The sequence below is a fragment of the Emydura macquarii genome, unplaced genomic scaffold (assembly GCF_026122565.2).
Source record: "Emydura macquarii macquarii isolate MOO-44397 ecotype Brisbane River unplaced genomic scaffold, CSIRO-AGI_Emac_v2 contig_3603, whole genome shotgun sequence".
Taxonomy (NCBI): domain Eukaryota; kingdom Metazoa; phylum Chordata; order Testudines; family Chelidae; genus Emydura; species Emydura macquarii.
In genome coordinates this window covers 9,288,394-9,308,206 of record NW_027133740.1, presented here as the reverse complement: position 1 = coordinate 9,308,206, position 19,813 = coordinate 9,288,394, and the positions used below count along the sequence as shown (strand labels likewise).

Here is a 19,813-nt window from a genome sequence, read left to right as displayed (position 1 = left end):
TTGTGGAGGATTCTGCTGCAGAGATCATGCTGGCTGCTGAAAGTCCAAACTCAGGGGTGGATCTTTAGCCCTAACATCAAATTTCTTGCCTTTTTAGGTTTTCACACACCCTTTGCAGTGGGACAAGTATGGTTCCAACCCACCACTGCTCAGTAACAAGATGGTAATTGATTGGTAATCAGTGGCTTAGGTGAAATAAATCATTGGATCAAATTCTCATTAGGTTTAAAGGAACTTTGAATTCAATGGAGTTATACCAGTTTATACTAGCTAAGAAGCTGAGCCAGTATGAGTCCAGTTTCTAGTAAGACTGGTGTTCACAAAAACAATTATAGCAGTTGACACACTTTGCACTCATGATGGCAGTTTCAAGCAACAGAATAAGGACGTGAATCAGCTTTTAGGAGACACCAATAGTTTCAGCCTTAGAGCATCTCTTCCCAAAGGTTGAGTCCTGTTGGTGGAGTAGCATGGGAACACTTGTACCGCTGCCTTTTGGAGTGTCATTTTTCTATAAATAGATGACCTTGGTTTCCATCACATTTATTACAGCACCTTTCACAAGCACTACATTTATTTTTTTTAAACTGACTTATTTCAAGTCACATTTTGTGTGTGAGCATATACGTGTACAGAAAATATAATCATTTACATTATAAAGACATTTATCCTTCACATTTACCACATAAATTCATATTTCCACACAAGTGTAAAAGAGTCTCTCCATAATTATTAAACTATTTCTAGATATCTCACTTACTAATATCACATTATTTAATCAGCAATTAATCAAGAAGGCCTCACATCTCTACGCAGCAGCAATATAAATACCAATTTAGAAGACCTAGTCAGTAGTCCCCAACACATGTTGTCCAAATATAAATAGTCATTCCATCTTCTCTTCATGGGGCTACTATATGGGGCTACTATATGCTGATTTTTAACAGTATACGTGTATAAAACTAAGCCAACATTTTCATACCTGCTTGCCTAAAGACAAAGAACTAAGTCTATATTAAAGCATCTAAAAAAAATAGGTTTGTTTTCAGAAATGCTCACTCCCCACAGCTCCCAATCAAATCACCCACGACTGAAAATTTTGGATATTTTTTATTGTTGCACTTTCAATCCCATAAATAAGACAAGTAAGATAAGAGCAGCTGTTACAAATGTATTTCTATTCTGTCATTTACCAATTAACATTAAGAGTTTCCAGATAAAAATCAGACAAGTTGCTGTATGTGTTTTGATGATACTTCAAAAAGGCAAAAAAAAAAATCTTAGCCAGGGAAGTAGTAAATCTACTCATAATTATTTTCAAATAGGTGTATAACCTTGATTTTTATTCTATGTTTTACTTAACTTGTCTTTTACACTCCTGCTCATCATGAAACTTTCATTACCATCCCCATTAGCGCCTTTTAAAGCTGTTTTTTACTTTCCATGTCTGATCCCTTGTGTCGTTGTTTTAATGATATTACATGACAGTTTGAAGAGCTTGTAGAGAAACAGGCAAATTATTATGCTGTATCCACACAGTTACTAAGTTAAAATAATTTTTCTAAAGAGTTCCATAGTAGATTTCTAAATTGCAGCTCCGGGCTTGAGAGATGTTCACTTTCTCTGAAGCACAACTGAAGTAATTATGCCATTTTTGTTAAATAAAATGTACCTTTAAAAATTCTCTTGGGCCCTCATCGAGCAAAGCACATAAGTATGTGAATTCAGTGGGACTATACATGTGCTTGAAGTTACACACAAAGTTAAATTCTTTGCTGGAATGCTTAATCCTTAATGCTTTGCTAAAAATTACTGCTAGGAGAAAAAAGGAGAAGATTCATAACACAACAGTAGGGTGTTCTTCATACAAACTATATCCTCAAATACAGTAGTTAATCTCTTCAGGGCCATATCATGCCACTGATTAACAAACACAGCATCCCACTGATTTCAATTGGGAGTTTGGCTTTCAAAGTGCTGATACGACAAGGCCCATGCTTACAATGTCAGGGCCCCATCCTTCAAACACTTATGCATGAATAACTGTATTCAGGTGAGTAGTCCAATTGAAATCACACCCTGCATAACCTGCAAATCATGTTGGCACAATCTGGTCACATCTGAGGTTTTATTTACATTTTGTGATCTAGTTAACATGCATTAAAGATGAACCTTGGCTTCTCTTTGTTTTCCTTTTACATGAAACAGTCTGCATCACATTCACCATATCAGGAGCATATTAATGGTTTAGTGTTATCTCTTTAGCTCCTCAGGTCTGAATACAAGCAGCCATAGATTCTGTAATTCCTATTCCTCTCACTGTTCTGCTCTAAGTGATACAGACACTACTTTACCAGTTTTATCAAGACACAGAGGAATACTCCAGCACCATGCTGATTCAAGGATATCTTCACCAGTAAGTGTTTTATCAGTCTGGTTATGAGTTTATATTAAAAAACATAGATGAAAATAACTTTACGGCTTGGCCTCTTTCTGCAATATGCTAATGGTTGTGTTCTGCACCCATTTAACCTCCAGCTAGGATGTGATGGCCAATGTAGGGAAACTACTATAAATTTTGGCTAGTGCAGGGAAAGTACTATAAGCAACCTGTAAATCGGTACACCTACATGCTACAAAAAAGCATAATCCATATGCTACAAAAGTCCTTATTGCAGGTAGTTATGTGTCTAGCCAACATACAGGAGTCATCCATGTGTGGGGCTGTGCGTAAGTGCTATTGCTGGGCCAGGAATGGACTAGTATAGATATGAAGACTGGATTTTGACTTCTCAGCTTGCCCTGAAATTCCTCTCTCAGACTGCTGGTCAGGAGTGCCTACAGAGCAGATTTTAAGACAAAATGCATCAGACCGCTTCTGTTCCAGACTCCATTTCTGACTCTGGTTGCAGGTTTTCTGTGCTTCCATCTTAGTGTCATAAACTGGATATTTTTAAAAAATATATACACTCTCATTCATGTGCCATTTCATAACTGACTTTCATGGAGCATTTAACTGTTTACTAGATATTATTAAGATAACACAACTCATCTGTAAACATTCACCTAGAATATATTAGAAAGATGAATTAGAACTGGAAAAAAGTACAGAGAAGGGCAACAAATAAAAATTACAGGTATGGAACAGCTGCCTTTTGAGGAGAGATTAAAAAGACTGGAACTGTTCTTCTTAGAAAAGAGAAAACTAAGGGAGAATATGATCGAGACCTATAAAATTATGAATGGTATAGAAAAAGTGAATAAAGAAGTGTTATTTTCCCCTTCACATAACTTAAGAAATTCTCTCCCTGAAGAAATTAATAGGCAGCAGGTTTAAAACGAACAAAAAGACTACTTCTTCACACAGTACACAACCAATCTGTCAAACTTATTGCTCTGGGATGTTGCGAAGGCTGAAAGTATAACTGGGTTCAAAAAATAACTAGATAAATTCATGGAGGATAGGTCCATCAATGACTGTTAGCCAGGATGGTCAGGGACACAACCTCATGCTCCAGGTGTCCCTAAACCTCCAAATGCCAGGAGCTGGGTCTGGACAGAAAGGGATAGATCACTAGAAATTGCCCTGTTCTGTTCATTCACATTGAAACATCTGGCAAATGGCCACTGTCAGAAGACATGTTACTGGGCTAGATTAACAAGTGGTCCGACCCAGATTGGTTATTCTTATATATGATTGTGTGTATATTTTTATCCTGAAATAAGGCCACAGATTTTTGTATAAATGTGAAGATATTGTCCAATGTTTAAGACCATTAATCAATTCTTTGTTTCTTTTATTTTACATCCTTCCATTAAGCTTCCATCAGATTCCTTCAAGTATCTCATTTGGCACGAGTTAAAAGAACATGATGTTCAAGGAAGTCAGATTCGTTGCCCGCGAGTGAGAGAAGGTAAAATGAAAATGTGTTCCTTTGGGAAAAAAACATTCATTTTAAATCCTAAGTATTTTATCCTGTACAGTGATAAAATATCAGAATGAAATCTTGTCCCTACTGAAGTTAATGGGAGTTTTACCATTGACTTCACCTCTACATTGTAGATGTTTCATTTTTTTTAATCCTTCAGACAATACCTGTGTATGACTTAGAGTTCAAAAGCAGGAACGAAAGTCAAAACTGTAGTTTCTGTATTTTCAACATTAATGCCTGGTTTCTTATGTTCTTCACATGTACATCATCATTTAAATATTGTATAGAATGGTGTAGTCACATATAACAGAGATAACAGGTGACAAAGAGAGAGTAAAATCCCAATCCTGAAAATGGTAACACACATGCTTAATTTTAAGCATGAGTGACTTCGCTAAAACCAATGGTACTGCTCAAGAGTTTGTAAGTAGGCATGCATTTAAAATTAGGTAAGTGTTTACAGGATTGGGGCCTAAATGGAAAAACACTTCAAAGCTGCATTATCTTACTTATTTTTATATTATATAACATTTCCTGGCGTGTGCGCACAGACACACACATAAATCAACATTTTCAAACTTGGGGGTCTAAAGTTAGACACCTAAATAAAATCTATTATTTAGCACTGAACTGAACAGGAAATCTCATTTAATAACAAGGCATCAACTCACAGTGACGGTATATTGATGTAAAGAGTTGAATTAGCATCCACAATATAGCGAAAATCTCCAAACTAATTTACCACTCAGGAGTCTGAGAACCTACTTTGGTATAATATTGTGTATATTATTTCAGCTCAAATATCTTTTCCCTCAAAAAGTAACTAAATGCAGACACTACATCACATCAGCTATTGAAAATGTATTTTTTCTGACTAGGGCCTTCAGCAGAAGAGCTTTTTTGCAGAGGACAGGAAGATGCTTTGCAAGCAAGAAAACAAGTAACAGAAAAAGAGAAATGGCAACAGAGGCTGCAAGAGAACTGGGAAAACTGTGCAGTAAGAACTTATTTTTGATTATTGTTATTGATATAGCTCCATAAGAGTACGTTACAATGTATAATCAACAAGCCAAACAAATAACTGTTGCTGTCTCTAAGGGCCAACAGTTTAAGGGCTCTGACTGGGACAGTATGGTACATTACAAACTAGAATGAACGCTGGGATAGGTTGTGGCTTGGTCTATGCCCCTGTGCAAGCAGGGACTGGAAGAAAAGTCCCCACTACCTTATGGCCCTATATGGGCTACCCAGGTACTTTGGATTAGGACACATAGAAATAAATGATGCTGCTTGCCTGCTTAATCACTTTTTGGAACAGATGGGTGAAAAGTGGTTCCAAACTAGTCCCCAGAATAGTTGAGCCGGCACTGATGGGTGGCTCAGGGTACTAATTTACTGCTGAGTTGGGTCAGGAGTCAATTACTACCTCTCTAATAGCGATGAGGTAGCAGGGCAGGAACTGTGACACTGAGTCACAGTGCCTGGTGGGGCTGCTTTTGGGATGGGACAGCTTACGCACAGCTCCTTGCCTAAAGGCACCGTCTCTAGCCCATTGAAAAGAGAGATCTTTGTAACGGAAAGTGCAGAGAACAGATGGGTTTTGGGTGGGAGCTTTGCCTATAATAACTGGGAGATTGTTGCAGGCCTACTGGGGACTGTGGATGAGGACACAAGGACGCAGAAGAAATTATTTGGAGGAAGGCATAGGGAAAGGAGGGGTTTGGCAGAAGAGATGAGGTTACAGATGTAGGCAGAGTAACTCTTCTGGCTACAGCTGCACTCCAGTAATTTGTTATTCATGTAACAAAACTTCATTCCTGTCCACCCCTTGCATGATGGGCAGACCAAGCAAATTTGGTAACGTTTCCATTGTTCTAGGCCGAATTTGGCACCATCATTTGTTTTAAATTTGGTATAACTCCAGCATACCAAAATAGACTCACATTGTAACAGACCCTGTTGTTGCAAAGGATTTTAATAACTAATCTTTAAAAGGAAAAAAAAAAGTAAGCTAAAGAAATTTCTTTGCATTTTTTTCCCATCCCCAGAATTTGAACCTTTCATTTCAGGACTTGGGAGACCTTTACCAGCTAAAAAACTTTAACAGGATTCTCCGGAGATTAATTCGAGTGGAAAGGCTTTGGTTGGTGGACAATTCTTTGACAGACCTAAGTGCCATAAGATTGCCAAGGTAGACAAAAAATCCTGTTGTCAGATCCTGTCCAGCATCATAAAAGCCAAAGGGAGTTTTGCCATTGACTTCAATGGGAGCAGAATCAGGCCTTTAGTGATTAACAAAGCATAATACGTGTATGTAATTCTACTGAAAAATCCACTTAATCTAAATTCATGATAAAGAGAACTGAAAGATATTCCGGATCAGATTCTGTCACCCTTATTCATACTGAGAAGACCATAGCTCTATGAAAAGTCTCATCAAAATCAATGATGTCTTCTGATAGGAGGAAAGGTTGTTGTATTAGGTCAGTAGGAGGAAATGCACACAGGGATGATGGTTCATGACTCAAGCAGAGAAGCCATCAGTTTCCATTACAGTTATTCCCCAATGGTCAGATATATGGAAAGCTGTGGCTGTGTTAATACTTCAAGTGGGAAATAATGGCCCAGCCATCCTAAACTGTAAAAGAAAGCTGCAAAGCTAAATTTTCAGGGCCTGATCTTGCAATCTTTGTTGAGGCAATAAATACCATTGCCCAATGGAGTTATATCAGTGTAAAATTGGTGTGAGGGCAGAATCAGGTCCCTGAAATATGAACTCCTTTATCCACGGAACATGTAAAAGCAGAGTCAAGGGGTGAGAAGTTAGCTCAATCTGCATGTTTATCTCTTTACTAACAAAGTAGGGTCTGAGGCTGCATTCAGAGATGACATGGACAATAGTGCAAATTTCACCTTATACTAACTCAGTCAGATTCCCTTAGTCTAGGGTGACCAGATAGCAAGTGTGAAAAATCAGGATGGGGGTGTGGGAAGTAATAGGCACCTATATAAGACAAAGCCGCAAATATCAAGACTGTCCCTTTAAAATCAGGACATCTGGTTTCCTACCTTAGTCCTACTTACATTCACTCCACCTACTTGTAAGGTAGTCTAATCTGGTGTAATTTACACAGTGAGACATCAGAAGAAGGCATCAGGAGGTGTATGTTAAAGTAGCCCACACTCTGCTTTGCCTTTCTGACTGAAAGGGAGTCCAAGTTAGCATAATGAGGTCCAAATCACGCCACCTTACACATCTCCACTGAACATGACCCAACAAGTGCCAGCTGCAGCTGTGGTTTTTGTGATGTGGACAGTTGTCCACCAGAAACTGGACTCACCACAGTGAGTTCACGTTGGCCACTGAACCTCTATTGGATGGTAATACCTTTTGGTCACAACTGACCTAGACTGGATTTGAAGTGGTAACCTTGATGGGGTTTGGCTCTCTTTACCATTATCACCTCCTGCAATCTGTTCAGATCCCTCTAAAATTAATTGTAATGATTTAAGAAGTATGTACCAGATCCTCAGCTGGTGTAAAATTGCCTATTTCTCTTTAAAGTTACATTGGCTTACAACAGCTGACGATCTGTGTGTGTGTTGTGCATTTTCTCACAATAATTAAAGCTATATATTCTTCTGTATATGTGATCAATGATGGCATATATTTTTGTACTTTACAGATGCAAAGAATTAAATGTCAGTAAAAATAATTTTACATCCTTCAAACAGCTGCCAAAGATACCTCAGATTCATCACTTGTCACTGGCTGATAACAACATTGAGACACTAAGTGGGATATCAGACTTGAGATCTACTCCACTAGAATCCCTTATACTCAAGAGGAACCCCTGTGAGTTTCAAGAAAACTACAGGCAGCTGTAAGTCCTACATTATTGTCAGTAAAATATGTACAATGAGAAAACATCTATTCCTATGAAAGCATAAATGTAATCTACAATTGACGCTCAGTAGCTTTCATGGATTGTAAAGGAAACTGGCTTTGTTCTTGCTTTGTTTTCCTGTCATCATAGCATAGGTCAACACGTTTGCAAACTCGAGCCAATTGGCAAGACGACGTGTCACTACTGTCCATCTGAAGGATAGTTTTCTATTGATTTGTACTCTTTGCGAAATTTTCAGAAAGTGTTTGGACAACACTGTAATCCAGCAGCTAAGCAAGAATAAACTCTAGAATGCAAAGCTCATGAGGTCACTGAAGTCCATGGGCTAAATTCAGAGGCAAGCTATAAATGTAAGCTAGACTCCCTTTCACTCAAACTGTCTTAGGCAATTCTCACTATGCTGCTATTGAATAAGGGAGTCTAAGTTGAGTTACACGGCAAGAAGCTGTACGAAGGAGTTGGAAAGTGTAAGCTAAATTAAAGAATGGCCTACTGTAAATCACAAGTTCTTGCACCCACCTATTAGTGACTTTTCTTGATGGTCTCCTGTCTTCTGCCTCCCATCACTATGTGAGTTACGCTGACTTAGGCTTCCTTGCCCTCAGACTCAGTGGGCCAAATTTTGAAGGTGATTAGAGTTATGTGACAAAGATTGGAGGTGAGTCTAAATGAGTTACTCTAGGGGAGTCTGACTTGGTGTAAAATGCTGATAGGGAGAGTCAGAAGAAGATGTAAGTTACACTCCCTTGATAGATTCATCTCTATGCTCCATTCGCCCCACTCCCCAAGGACTCTGAAAGCCCTTCCACAGGAGTAAATGGAAGGTGGATGAGGAGGCGGTTTTGATCCAGTTTCTACCATATGCTCCTTACTGAGCTCCTCAGAGACCTGTGCTGCCAGGAGGTTCCTAGGGACAGTTGTCGCCATTACAAACACAGGATCTATTAGCTTGCCTTCTCAAACCTAAGACTCCATGCAGCTACCTGGCCACCTGCACCCAATCCCTCCACCATACATACAAAAATCCCTCTCCCTCAAGGGGAGAAAGAGAAGGAGACTCCTTGATATGAACCTTGCTGAGGCCTGGTCTACACTTACCATGAAATCTGGTGGCAGTCGATGGGAGATATGCAAGCTACTATCTCCCATTGACTTCCTAAAATCTAATTAGCGTGGCGTCTCCATTACGCTGCACCGATGGGACATGTCCTCCCATCAACGCAGCATTACTCTTTTTCTGGGGGGGTGGATTTATTGAATCAACTCCCGGATCGACTGAGTGGGTCTTCACTTCCTCTCAATTGATCCCGCAGAATTGATCCGGTGGCGCCAAATTTGCCACCATAAGTGAAGACATACCCTGAGTTTCCAGCAGGTTTTTTCCCCTTATATAGGTTTTTCTTTGGGAGATGATGATGATTGCGTCTTTTAAAGCTAATTTTTTCAAAAATATACGAATGTATTCTATTGTACCCTGAAAGCTGAGATCTAATGGGAATTACATGGAACATAATTTAATTTTCACAAGAGTTGCCAAAAGGGCCAGAAGAGAGAGAAAGTCAATAAACTTAACTTTAATTAATAATGCTGCCTCATCACATTGATATAGAGCTTCTCATCCCAAAAGTTCTAAAAGCAAATTCCAAAATAGATACATGCCAGGATTGCTTCACTGGTACTGGTGACTGGTCCCAGTCACTTCTGGGGCAGAGGGTAGCAAACATTAATGGCAGAAATTAAAGATACTAAGAAAAAACACTATTCGTATAAAATAGTATACTGGGATCTTTAATGTCAATGGAAGGCCTGATGCATTGATTTCAGAGGGTATGGTATTAGGTCCGTAGAGCAGATAGGACATAAGTTTTTACTGTCTTATAGTGAAAAGAAGCTCACATGCAGAAGATGCATAAAACTGAGTTTATCTAACACAGAAGGATAAAAATTGAGTCACACACCTTGCAAATTTGAACTCTTAGTTTCCAGGTGCCTGAGAACTTCAAATCTAATGCTTAGACTAAGCATCCCCTTTGTGATATATAAGACAATAGGCCTGATTCTTCACTCTGTTACAAGTGTTTTGTGCTTGTATAACACCATTGAGTTTGATGGCTTAAAACCAGTATAACACAGTGGACATTCAGGCCCCCAGTCAGAGCTGGTCTCAAGTGGTAAACTCCGTTTTGGGTCTGAATCCAGATTTCCAGTACTCCAAAGTTCGGGTATGTTCAGATACAGTGGGTTTTTTTTGGCCCATCACTACTTTTGATCTTAAAATTATCCAAGTAAACACCTCAAAAATACTATTTATTTCTTTGATTTATCCTGCAGTGTGTTCTCCAATTTGCCAAACTTGAGAATACTGGATGGGGTCCCAAAGCAGCCAGAGGATTGTGCATCTCCAGAGATCAGTTTTCTTTTTAAAATGTGCACCATACTGTAGGACTGTATTTTGCATCAGAATGGATCTAATGGAATTGCCACAGTTAACAAAAATAATAAATCCAGTACATACACTTTTTTGGATCAACCGGTGTAGTGTCATTCTTGAAAATTTAATACATTTGAATATACAAGAGACAGAAAACTGAGGGACAGATTTTTAAAGTTAGGCGCACACAAGTGTACATACATCTAACTAAGTGTACATACATGTAACTAAGGTAAATACACGTACACTATTGTAAACTTCTGAATTTGAAAATCTGGTCCTGAATGCCAGAGATATCTCATTTTCATTTTGCATCTGACGAAGTGGGTTGCAGCCCATGAAAGCTTATGCCTGCAGAAATTAAATTTGTTAGTCTTTAAAGTGCTACAGGACTATCGTTGTTTTTGCTGTATACAGACTAACATGGCTACCCCTCTGGAACTTTTCATTTTCCTAGTTATCCTTTCAGTGATTTACATTTAAATTACAGATAAATTTGGCTTATTGAGCCTTCTCTTCTCTTCTTCCTGACACCAGCATAACTCCATTGACTTCAGTAGAGTCCTGGGCCAAGATTTTCAAAAATAGGAACCTAAAGTTTTAGGCTCCTAAATTCATATTTTGGAGCTGCCAGGAACTCAACGCTTTTGAATGCACTGATGGATGCCAGATTAAATGGAACAGATGGGCCAAATTCAGATATATTGTGGATTACTCCTGCTAATTTAGAGTTTCTTACGGTCAGTGAGACTTACTTTAGCAATTCCATTAACCACAGACAAGAAGGGAATGGAATTTGGGGCTCTCCCCCCTTTGCTGTGTTGGTTCTGCACGGTTAACAGGAGTATAAAAGCAGCTAGAACTTCTTTAGCTCACTAACACCAACAGATATGACTCTGCATACACACAGGGAGCATGTCTACTGAGTGAGAAGCTACCAGTTGAATCTAATCTAATCACTTTTCAGAGTAAAACAGGACTTTCACATTTGACACTGATACAGTTAATAAAAATACTGTAGAAATTTCTATTTAAATAATAACATGCAGTCATCGTGGCCTTAGTTTGGTAGTAAACTTTTGAACAGATTGATGTTCTTTGACTTCTTCATTTATATCTTTTTTGTTATTATTTTTCCTATATATTTTTCTGTTGTTGGAGAAGGTGGCTGATTACATTACAAAGATAAATTACGAAGATTACATTGAAGGATACATTCATAATTGTTTGCTACCAGAGTTTAATTCCCTTATTAAATGCTTGCTGCTGTTCATATCAGGCCTCAACAGAATAATGTAGCATTTAGGAATAAAGATACAGACAAGTAACACAGCACTGGAGGCCAAGATAGAGAAGATCTCTACGGCCAACACATACTTTTCCTTCGTGCTCAGGAAGGTTGTAATAAATGACATCCTAACACTGCATACTAGTTTGCTCAATGTGATGAACTTGCCTTCCTTAAAATTATCAGGCAACTTTATGGCTAGGAAAGCTACTATGAAGCTCACAGTGGCCAGAAATCCCATGTGGCCCAGAACACAGTAAAAGGCACTTACTGACCCCTAATTGCATTCAACTATGATGGGTCCAGGTTCAGACTGCATGTCATGGTCTGGGAATGGTGGAAAGGTTATCTGTCAGACAGTGCAGATAACAATCTGAATAAGGGAATAGAAAAGGACTATATAGTTTGCTATTCTGGGTCCCACCACTTTCTGGTTCCTGCTTTTGTGGTCTTGAAGACCAGAATCACAGTGACGGTTTTGACCAACACAGAAGAGACAGAAACAGAGAAAATGACACCAAAAACAGTTTGATGGACAATGGAGGTCTCCTTTTCTGGATGGCCAGTGAACACCAAAGAGCAGAGGAAGCAAAGCAAAAGAGAGATGAGGACATTAGCTGAGATCTCAGTTGTTGGCTTTGACTATGGAAGTGTCTCAGTTCCTAGAATCAATGCAATGATGAAAGAAATGTGACAGCTGTGGAACCTGAAATTATTCCCAAAAGCTCTTCAAGGGACAGGAAGCTGATGATCTTTGGGAGACATCTGTCTTTTTTCTTGTTTGGATATTGATCTTCTGAGCATTTTGCCCAGTGATCCAAGTCTGAAACACATAGAAACAATCTGTACAATATAAGCAGGCAAAGGAAATCAAAATATTCTCCTTGTCCAATAATCTGGGTAAGCTCACGGACCTGATGTGACAGTCAGTTCACAGAATGTTTGAATGTTATTTATCAGATAGGACATTTCTTTGTATGCATCTCCCGGTCTGGTTGGAAATCTGTCCTTCCAGGCATGGGACACAATAAAAGCAGCCGACCGGCTCCCCATCCTAAGTAGCTTTTCTAGATGCAGGATGGCAGCTCTCACTGCACGGAGAGTTTTTGAGAGGGTTTGAGCTTTAACAGGGAGAAGAGTATTAAGAGAAAAGACAATTTTTTGTATAGAACAAGTTTAAAAATTCATTTGCTAGTATTCATTTCCTGTTCATACCCCTAGTTTCTGGAACTCATTTTCCCTCGGCAGAGCAGATTCATGCTCAGAGCTATAGATGCTTATGATGGATTTTAAAGCTCTGGAACTATCCTCAACAAGTCATCATCAGTGAGTGTGCAAATCCTTCTCATAGCTTAGCATGCAAGAGAGTAGTTCAAAATTCTCCGTGAACCAGATCCTGCAATCTTTAATTTATAATACTTAGTTTAAAATACATTCTGTGGCCATATAAGGAGAAGGACGTTACCTGCTGTGGCTGAAAATGCCGAATCACCAGCCTGTGTGATTCCCCACAGTCCACCCAACTGTGCTGTTGTTCTGATCTGGGTAAATATATTTAAGGCCTTTCATTTTCAATTTTTACAGCTATTTAACAAAACATTCTCACGTTTTACAAAAGCTACTATTTGTTTTTTTACCAATTTTCATCTGAATTTTGGACCAGTCAGGTACATGCAAATACTCATTATGGTAAAAAAAATCCCATACATGATATTTGGTAGATGCATTTATGTTAATATTAAAGTAATCTAAGTGTAAATGCGAGGCTGTATGTTACAATATGGCAATGGTGTGGAAGATAAACACACACACAGGCATGCATGTGCGCATATCAGTGCTCAAGTCCTAAAAGATGAAGTGCCAGAACTCCCTGGACTTGGCTCCTCACTCCAGAAGGAAAGATGGTGGCTCATGTTTCATTCTGGAGCAGGAACTGGGTCCATACTCTGGGGAGGACCCCATGGAAGAAGAGATGAAGGCTCAGTAACCTATGCTGATCACAGAGCAACCCAGGGGACCCCTAGACCTAGTTCCCCACGCCAGAAGAACAGATAGCAGCTCATACCACATCTCTCCTTCCGGAGTGGGAAGCTGGGTCAAAAGTATTATTACTTTTCTCAGTCTGTTGCTTTTTTTCTGTTTTCCTGTCTCCCAGTATTAACCCCTATATTTACCCGGAAAATGGTTAATGTTTTGCACCAGTTTTCACCCTTTAAATCAAGACTGGACTTCCATAAGCCAGCCAGAGGTTCTGGACCTATTACAGAAGTGGATGGGGCCTGTAATGTGCAGGAGGTCCAATTAGATGATCATGACGGTCCGTTCTGGCCTGAAAGTCTGTCTGTTAGCTCTCTGAGGCAGACAGTGTCTTCCTAGATGTTAATAGTGTGCCTAGCACAATGGGGCACCAATTAGGATTGGGATTTTTGAGTGTTACTGAAATACAAATATAAATAATACCTCCATTTTGGTAAACTGTTGTCTTCTTCTTTAGCTCTTTTTTACACAGGAAAACACAACTTTTCCTTTCTGTGCTTATTACCAACTCACCTAACTTTGATGGGATGAGAGGTTGCATATTGTGTTGCCCTGTTTGATAAGTTGGAGGGTAATTTTTCTCCCAACAATTTTTTATGTGAAAGTGGGTTATGTGGCCCACTTGTACCCCAAGAAGGGGTGCTCTTAGCTAAGAGAAACACACTACATTTAGATGCTCAGATCTCCTTTGTTTGTAGCAGTAAGATAGGATAGCAACAGGAAATGGAGACACACCAAAATGGAAAAATGGCTGTAGTGAACACCATCCATCACTGATGGCATATATAATATTGAAACACAGGTTGGGGTAGAATTTTTGTAAACATCACAAAATGCTCTAAGGAACACCTGTAAGAGGGACCCTATATGTGCCAGTCAGTTACTGTCTTAGAGAGCTGAGAAGGATGCAAAGTGCCTTGTGATTATACACCTGGAGTAGGGCTGAGGAGACCTGGGTTCAATCTCCAGCTGTGTGAGTGACCTCCATGGGCAGGCATGTCACTCACATTGCTCTCTGCCGTGGCTTCTCCTTCTACAAGAGGAAATAGTCTCATTTCTTCCACCTTTGTCCGACTTGTGCACTTAGATGGCAAGATCCTTAGGGCATTGGCTCGCACCTACTCCATGCCTACACAGCAGCTATCACGATGGGGCTTCAATCTTATTATTACAACAAACAGGCTGAAAATCCAGGAAAAAGCATATAACCATTACTAAGCCATCTTTAGGAATCTAACAACATAAAATGAAGAGAGAGAGATATTGAAGATGACAAGAGAAATAGGACTTTTATATTTCTTACCCAATGTACCATGGAGCTTCCAGGAATTCCAGAGTGAGTTTTAAAGTAGCTGGAGCTTTAAAGTACAAGCACAAGAACTGCGGAAGCAGCTAAACCCACTGATACCACACAAATCATCAGAGACTAATGAACATTGCAGTGAAAACTCCATGCTCATATTCTCTATGTGCATCTGCGCATCAGATTTGCAGAGCACTGAGCACAGGGGTTATGTGTTCATATCAGTCAAGCCTACTTAAAAGATTCAGGAACAAATGACGTTGGGCCTGATGCTCCTCTCCAGTAAAACGAGCTGACGCCATGGGAACTGGGCTCGGGTGTGGGGAAGGAGAAGCAGCAGCTCTACAGTCTAACCTTGTGAAGACCTTCTACCTGAGGTCCACATTTTTGGGCTTCTGAAGCTTGATGGAGGGTGCAAGGGGCATGAGCAAGGCATATCTCTTAAGATAGAAGGTGCGGAAATCTGGAGTTTGGTGTCTTGCATATTGTATGAATATGTATAATCTTATTTACTTAAATGACCACAACACTGCATACAACAAATGTTCAGACTGATCAGCATTTCAGCCTGTCAAGGGTGGAGCATGGAACAAGTGGGGGTGCATCAAACGTGCTCTGGCCCTGTGCGGCTCTGACATCTCCCTGGGCTGATGTCCAGCTAACTCTGGTGGCTCTTCCCCAGTTTCATTTTGTCGTAAACTGAGGGCCGGGCTCTGGTTGGATTGCTAGACCCTGGTGTTTGCTGCTGCCCATCCTGGGCTAGGCCTTGGAGGGAGAATCTGCCTGCTCCCTGCCATCAATTGGAGGGATATTCTAGCTGGTTGCTGGCCTCATTGGCTACGTCTAGCTGTTGTGCTGAATGGGGAATCTGGCTACTGGTCTCTGGTTATTTTTGCATGCCCCTGCAGCCAAGCAGAAGACTCATTCTTTCTCCTTTGCCCTCTCTGACCCTCATTTGTAGTGATCATAGACTAGGAATGACTGGATGAGAAAATACAGAGATACTTGCTATTAGCATCTACTCTCATAATTCAGATTAGTGCCCCCATCCTGCTCACATTAAAGTCAGTAGCTAAACACAGTGGCTTCAATGTTGCAGTCACACCCTAGTTGTGGCAGGAAGGAAGCCTGTTTTTAAGCCAAGAATCAGCTTACAAGACAGCATTATAGCAAGGTTAACCCTTTAAAATCCAAACACTTTACCCCTCCCCACCCCCCATGGCAATGGAAGGTCAGGGTATAGCAGTTTGTTTGACCATGTCCGTCTCAACTCAGTAAAATCAAATCCCTTTTAGTCTGTGTAATGCAGCTTTCTAGCACTCTACCATTTAGATGTGCCATTCAACAAAATAAAGCACCTGCCACATTTGTGGTAATTTCCTTGCTATCAGCACTAAAGAAAAAATTAATTTAGTACATATATTGATTGATGTTTTGAGCTATTTGGCTATATGTATAAAGAACACAGAGGTACATTTGCAGGAAGCATAGGTGAAAATAAGCTATTAAGTTGTTTCAGAACAATCATTTTTCATTTGCGATCTATCATCCAGGATATATTTGCTTTTGAAATGGGTGCACTTTGCTACGTTACATAATTGAAAGCACTGAAGATAAGGAATAGAGGCCATAGACAACAAATGCTTGGGATCAAAGACGCTGTATAAATAAATGTAATTGCTGTAGCAAGAATGCTGCAGGTTTGGACAGTGATAAATTAGGAATGACCATATAATTCATGAATAGTCACACCACAGGAAGAATGCTGTCAGGCCAAGTGACTAGAATAAAAAGGACATTGTTAATTCCATACAGCGTAGTGTGCTTATATTATGGAATAAAATATTTCCCATTCATTATTTTAAATATAGCATGTTACACATATATGTCATTTTCTTGTTAGCTTTAGGCTTGCACTTGCTAAGTTTATAGTACAGTGGAGAAATGAGTGTTGTGCTGTTTTTCACATGATGGATTGCAATTTTGTTTGTCACATTTTGAGGAAAATAACAGAATCTGTATGCAGAAATCACTGCCATATGATGTAAACATATAAGGCCAAATAGTCGGCCCCAGTGCAACCTCTTTGAGCTGCTTCACCAAGACAAACAGTCATACTAAGAGAAAGGCTGGTCCTGTGGTTAGGGCACAAGCCTAGAACTTGGAAAACAAGGGTTCAAGCTGCTACACCGCCACAGACTTCCTGTGTGACCTTAGGCAAGTTACTTAGCCTCAGATATATTGAATGCTGATAGAGCTTCCCCCCTAAGGATTTCCCATAAAGAATTAACACAGAGCCTTCCACAGCACTCCCCTTCTAGGGGTATGGCCAGGGAAAAGTGCATAGCTGGGGGATGGGATAAAGGAACTAGCTGGTCTCCTCTAAAATTCTTACCAACCCACAGGCAAAGTAAATGCATGTTATTATAATCTCAAGCTGTGTTAACCTGCACTACTTATCCTACTGGGCTGCAGAATGCTTCCCATCCCTCAACATACACATTTTAGTGGTGGTTTAGGAAACATTATGGTCAGAGGAGCCCCATGAAACATGCTCTTGCAGGGCCAATGAATCCCAAGAACCAGTGGAAACAAATTGGGCTAGGCAGACAGCAGAGGCAAGGAGCATCTGTGTCAATAGCCCTTGCTTTCTATGACTCCCCTGAGATCTAGAGGGATCAACAGAGTCTGGGAACTGAACTCACAACTTCTCTCAATGATCCTTCCCCTGCCCCCTAGCAATCTCTACAAGCTGGAACTCATAGCATTTGCTCTCCCCATGTGTGGCTTTTTCCTATGTAAGGCAACAGGGCCCATAAAGCTGATCCTTTATTTTGATGTTTTGGATAGCCCAAAAATATGCATCCACATTGCAGCGATGGATGATACATACTGGAGAGTAGGAAACAGAGGAGCTGTGGGAAGTGCAGGTATATAGGGACAGGATGTATGCATAAAGCTTTTTTCTTAAGCAATCAGCATGTTCAACGCTAGCAGCTAGATGAACATCATGTACACAACATAAACCACTGGAGGAGCAGATGAGTTTGCAGGTTCATGTAAATTAATCAAACCCATCGTGAGTTCCACTATGGAAAACATTTAGGCTATGTCTCCACTGCAGCCTATGTCAGCAAAACTTATGTCACTCAGGGGAGTGAATATTCCACCGGAGCGATATGTTACACCGACCTAAGCGCTCGTGTGCAGATTGCTATGTCGGCAGGAGAGCTTCTCCAGCTGACATAGATTCTGCCACTCACAGAGGTGTTTTTTAAATGCAGACGGAAGAGCTGTCTCCCATCAGTGTAGAACATCTTCACCAGATGTGCTGCAGTGGCAATAGTCTTTAAAAGGCTTTGTCAGGTCCTGCATCTGAAATAGGATATAAAATGCTATACAGAAATGAAAAACAGATTATTCATTCAAATGGGTGGACATTTAATATACATACTGAACAAAGAATAAGGAGCCTTCAAGTCAAAGGCCTGGGAACAGATTGAGTATGTGATTGCATTTGTTCCCACAGTTTAGATTTTAACTATTGTTCTCACCAAAATTACTAGTGCTCTTTTCTTTCCACTCCTTGTCCTATTGTTTTTACTATCCTCTTTCAGGTTTTACAATAGATGCTACCTATGAATCACCTCTCCAGCACTGATAGTCAGTGAGACAGGAGACTGGCGTCTATGTCACATATCAGTAGAGTAAAGCTCCTTAAGCCTTTTGCTATGCCAGTGATGTAGTCAAGCTATGATATGTCAACCTGGAAGTGTTTAGCAAGTCACTGGGACAAACTGACGGCCTGATGTAACTCCGTTGACTCCAGTGGAGTTACACCACAAATGAATATGGTCCAATATCTATTAAAAAGGCCACAATTAAGTCCACTTTAAATCTATTTTAACAGAGCATACTGGCTCTTTAAGGGCTCAATCCAATCCTGCATTCCTGTTATGGTGTCTCAGGGGCTTGAAGACCAGGCATTCTGGGAGTTGTAGTCCCCATAGATGTCATGTGACAGCAGGAAAGGAGCAGGGACTGCTGGGACCAGGAGCAGGACTATAAAGAAGCAAACTTCCTCTTAGTAGGGAACAGCCTAATGATGAGGTAGGATGTGGTGGAGGAGGGTGTCTGCAAAGAAAGTCCCTGAAGTTGTACTGTTGACAACTTGCTGGTGGGGGCTTTCAAGGGGCCAGTGCAGGATGAGATTAGCAGTGGGTCTTTGAGAGGAGGAACTTGGAGATGGAGCTGGAGGAAGCCAGGGAAAGAGGTCTCAAACTGAGCACCCAAAATCAGTGGCTATCTTAAACAAAATGTCTACCCCACATGTTTAGAAAATCTACTATATTCAGTCTGAGCATGTGAAGAAGCTATACAAAAATGCTAGTGATGTTGAAGATTCAGACTGTAAATACTACATAAGAGACTTTCCACTGCATTCACCAAAGATAAAGCCATTGATGCAGATGAAAAATAAAAAGCCCCACTGCACAAGTTCTCCAAAAAGTATCTATATTCCCAAAAAGTGTAACATGTACCACAATAAGTGTTTTGTCATAATTATTTATGGTGCTATTTTTACAAACTAAACATAACAGAGCAGCTAATAAAGCAAAATAATGAAAAACACAGATATCAAATAACTTTAATTTTTAATAAAGTAACTAGTACATGTGTAGACAGCCATGCACTAAGAAAGCTGTGTGCTTTGACAAAAATAACTACAATCAAAATGATAATATAAAAATCAGTTACCACTACTGATTACCAACATATCAGTGTATAAGCAGGAGTTGTCTCCTTTATGATATCTTCTTGTGCCTGGTTCTTTTCGAATGGTATGAGTCAATATTTGTGCTAATAGCCCTGTCTGTCACTGGGTGAGCTGGGTTTTTAAGGGGTTCAGGTTCT

At 40.0% G+C, this 19,813-nt stretch overlaps 1 long non-coding RNA gene and 1 pseudogene across 1 annotated transcript; one reads left to right on the top strand and one right to left on the bottom strand.

Moving 5' to 3' along the window:
* Positions 1-5,995: 5,995 nt before the first annotated feature.
* Positions 5,996-10,286, top strand: LOC137145661 (uncharacterized). Its single transcript, XR_010917709.1, has 3 exons — positions 5,996-6,123; positions 7,619-7,816; positions 10,172-10,286. It is a non-coding gene; the product is annotated as an uncharacterized lncRNA (long non-coding RNA).
* Positions 10,287-11,488: 1,202 nt separating this feature from the next.
* On the bottom strand, positions 11,489-15,201 carry LOC137145682 (vomeronasal type-2 receptor 26-like; annotated as a pseudogene).
* Positions 15,202-19,813: the final 4,612 nt, after the last annotated feature.